The sequence below is a fragment of the Vulpes lagopus genome, chromosome 18 (assembly GCF_018345385.1).
Source record: "Vulpes lagopus strain Blue_001 chromosome 18, ASM1834538v1, whole genome shotgun sequence".
Lineage (NCBI taxonomy): Eukaryota > Metazoa > Chordata > Mammalia > Carnivora > Canidae > Vulpes > Vulpes lagopus.
The window spans coordinates 4,783,525-4,787,653 of NC_054841.1; the positions used below are offsets into that span (position 1 = coordinate 4,783,525).

Consider the following 4,129-nt stretch of genomic DNA (forward strand, 5'->3'; position numbering starts at 1 on the left):
GGACCCTATTTCCAAATAAGGCTCTAGGGGTTATGGCTTGGAGGTGTCCTTTGGGGGCGACCATTCTGCCCACCACTGGGAGTCAGGACCAAACCTTTGGAACAACATTGGGAAAGGCTACATGGTCCGGGGCTGGGGCTGCCTTCCTTCTGTCCAGAGAAGAGAGAGGACAGTGAGAGCTCTTCCTCATAGCCAGAGCTCCCCACTGCCGACAGTGAGTTCCCCACCCCTGGAAGCTGGGGTGACCACTTGCTGCACGTGTGCTGAGACATTCAGCACCAGGCTTCTCCAACTTGGCCGATGCTCAGAATCATGGAGCAGCTGGGCCCAAGCCCAGAAGCTGATCAATCTGTCTAGGGTGCAGCCTCGGGGTCGATACTTCTAGGAAGCTTCCCAGCCAGGTTTGGAAACTAATGCCTTAGCAGAAAAGGATGGTTCTATTAGATTAGGGTTGTCAGAAAAAATACAGGATCCCCACTTGGTGTTTGCATCTCAGATAAACAGTGAACAGTTTTTAGTGTAAATATGTCCCAGGATTATATAGGACATACTTATACTAAACAAATTATTCATCGTTTATTTAAAATTCAAGTTTAACTGACATATTGTACTTTTTTTTTTCTAAAGTGGGCTATCCTATACTAGCTGACTTTTTTGGATTTCTTCCAATGTGAAGAGTCACAGAAGTGTCGAGGATGAATTGGGCACTTTCTATGTTCCAAGCAATGCTCTAGGTGCCAGGAAAGCAGGAGTGAAGGACCCCTGCCCTCAGAGACCCTACATTCTAGTTGGGGATAGGGAGTGGGTACGAAGCTACAAAATCCGATAAATACACAAGACAACTGCAGCTGGCAAAGGTGGCCATGAAGAAAATAAGATGACTAAAGGGGCGTCATGAGGGTGGGAGTGAGCCAGAGCGGACAGGCAGGGAGGGCGGCTCTGGAGGCAACTCTGGGCTGAGACCCAGAGGAGGTGGAGCCGCTGGTCCTGAAAAGATGGTCCAGGCAGGAGGAACTGCAAGCATGAAGGCCAGGAGGTACGAGTGAGCCTAGCAAGGAGGAGGAAGGAGGCCAGGAAGCAAAGCGAGCAAAGCTGATGGGACAGAGGAGCCAGGTCACCTGGGCTCATGGGTCTTGGGAAAGAGCAAACCCAGACGGGCACCTGCATTTTCCGTGCACTGGAAGCCATCGGCGGGCTGTGACAAGGGAGTGACAAGACCAGATGCGGGTTATCCGAAGCCCAGTGTGGCTGCTGCCGGGCAGTGGTGGGAAGTGAGCAGAGGAGAAGCGCCGCATCGTCTTCCTCCGGCTGAGCGGGGCTGGTGAGCTGGGCAAGGGCGGGAGTGGAGGGCAACAGGGAAGTGGGAAGGTTTGATGGATGCTTTTGGGGTGGAGGCGGCAGGCCTCATAGTGACTTGGATACAGGGAATGGAGGAAGGGGGCTCAGGAGCGATTCTTGGGTGCTGGGTGCTGGTGCCAGTTACCGTGATGGAGGGTCGGGGACGGGCAGGTTTGGGGTTGGGGCGTGGGCTCAGGAATTCTGCACCTCCAGCCAGGGGCAGCCCAGCGGAGGAAGGAGGACCAGGGTGCTTTGCGTGCAGTCCGGGGGTGCACTCTGCATGTGTGCAGGCTGGGGGGACGGCAGGGACTTGGCTGCTCTTTGGGGGCACGCCCACCCTTTCTACCCTGAAGCGTGATGACAGTAAAACTACTTCAACATGTTACTCCCCTGGCGTGAGGAATTTTGTAGCTCGTGTGGTTGGCCAACCGCCATGAGTTTTTAATAATAATAAACATGAACCTTGAGCAGAAGACGGGGAGCCCATCTGAAGGGGTGGAGAGGAATTCAGGAACTCACAGTTCTCTGGAATTTTTTTCTGGGGCCGCTGAGTCTGCAGTGTGTTTTCAAAGAAGAATTTTGGTGAGAACAGACCGAAAGCATCTCTTGGACTTGCTCTGATACCTTCCTTCAGGCTGGTCCAATGCAGGGTGCAGGGAGGCAGAGAAATACCTAGGCCAGTGGGTTCCCTCTGGGTAAAAAAAAAAAAAAAAAAAAAAAAAAAATCTCTTCTTAGTGGTCAATCCCGTATCTGGGCAAACAGAGGAGTCCAACCTTCCAATCTGGCTTGGAGCTGACCCCAGGAGGGACGAGCCATCCTCAGAAAAGTCCCTGAGGGGAGAGCTGCTCCTTGAGTTCATGCAAAGCAAATCCCTAATGAATGCGACCGGCAGATCCACTCACTGGGGGTTCTTTATAAGCAAGACCGTGGGCTGCGAGTTGTTGGTTGTGGGCTGAGCTCTCAGCTGCGTCCTCAGGGATACAGCCTTTGCTAGCTTTCTGTTTCACCCTTCTTGGTGTATTGACTTATCTTTCTCGTGCTTTTGCCTCAGAGTCACTAGACGGTGGCCACAGCTCCAGGTGTTACATGCGAGTTCGGGGCAAGAAGAAGAGAGAGAGGTTGCGTTGGTCACATGACTCCTTTAACCAGAAAAGGGAAAGTTTTCCCAGAAAACCCGCCATCAGATTTTTACTTGGAACCGAATCGCAAGACCACGCCTACCTGCAAGGGAGGCAATGACAGTGGAAGCCGGGTTCTGAATCGGCTTGGATGTTTCAGGTCCCACCGCCTGACCCATTTGATGTCCAGATCCCACTGGGATCTGTTCACAAAGAAGAAGGGGGCTGGATGTCAGGTGGGGATCCAGCAGGATCTCCCGTGCGGCCCTGTCCTCGGCGTCCGGAGAAAACAGAGGTGGCTGGTGTGGCCCTTCCCTTGTAGAACGGACGGAGTCTACCTGTAGGCGAATGCGGATCCATCAGGACAGATTCGGACCCAGCTCCTACACGGAGTACTGTGGCCACCGACTAGTAAAACAGGAGCGATGTTTATTAAGTGCTTACTGTTTGCCTACAACTGGACGGTGAAGCACAATTTTAATTTCTGTCTCAAGAACCCTACGAGGTGGGTGCTGTTCTTATTTTCCTCATGCAAGTGAAGAAACTCAGGTTTTCCCAAATAATTTGCCCAAGACCAGGGAAGTTGCAAGAGGCAGAGTGCGGGGGTGCAAAGAGTTTGTTTCTTGAATCTGGGCTCTGAGCATCTCAGCGCTGGCCTCCCCTCCCTGGAAATCAGGTGTGCTCGGGCTTCTTGCACTGAGAGGAGAGCACAGAGTGTGGGACACAGGACTTGGGGCCAGTAATGCGATCGCCGGCATTCAGGGCCACACAGCAGGCTGCACAACCTGCGATCACGGGATTTTTTGTGGGGTCTCTGTCTCCCCAACTAACCTGTGCTGGTGGACACAGGGAGCATGTCCACCCCACTTATCTTTGTATCTGCTGAAGACACACAGAACGCTCGGAACCGAGCCACAGACCTGGCGTCGCCGCCGCAGATGCTGCAAAATGCAGATGTTGGTTTGCAATCGAGCTGCATCGTACGTGGGCAACCCTAAGCAGTGAGCTCTGGGGTGGAAAAGAGCAGGGATTTAAAAAAGAATTAACAAAGTGTGATGGTTTTCTGGAGCAATATTCTGGAATAAAATGAGAGTAAGTGCAAAACTTGGCTTTGGATCTGGTCTCCTGGTTGGCGTTCTGGGCTCGGGCCACGAGGGGGCAGCACTTGAGAGATGCCGCTCCCGGGTCGCGTTGCCTTCTCCCCTAGGGGCTTTGCAGTCAGACTCTTTCAAATTTGGCTGGTTTCTCTTCTGTCCAAGAACAAGCGAGCATCAGAACTTTTAGAATTAATTTTTACAGCAGTTAAAGGCCAGAGAAGAGAGTTGGGGGTGCAGCTAGTGGTCCCGGAAGGCTGCCTGGTGGAGGTGGATCTTGGTCTGGATGGGTCAAGGTCACTTGCACCAACTTCAACAATTCAATTCACCAGGGTGGTGAGACACTGTCCCAGGTGCAGTGGGCAAGACAGGGACATCGGATGGGGTACAGAGCTTGGCTGGGGGCCCAAGGGGATGCTCCCGTAGCTGTATGTAAGACGGAAGTTGACAAAGGCAACAAAGATTAAAAGTTCAGGTTTATCTTGACTGATGGGACCTGGAGAAGTATCTCAGAAAAGGAAGCTTTGGAGCTGGACCCTGAGGAAGGGATGTCATTAACCAGGAAGGCTTGTGGGGTC

At 52.6% G+C, this 4,129-nt stretch overlaps 1 long non-coding RNA gene across 1 annotated transcript; it reads left to right on the forward strand.

Moving 5' to 3' along the window:
- The first annotated feature begins 990 nt into the window (after nucleotides 1-990).
- LOC121478205 lies at nucleotides 991-3,561 on the forward strand. The gene is made up of 2 exons (XR_005984432.1): nucleotides 991-1,321; nucleotides 2,391-3,561. It is a non-coding gene; the product is annotated as an uncharacterized LOC121478205 (long non-coding RNA).
- The last annotated feature ends 568 nt before the right edge of the window (nucleotides 3,562-4,129 follow it).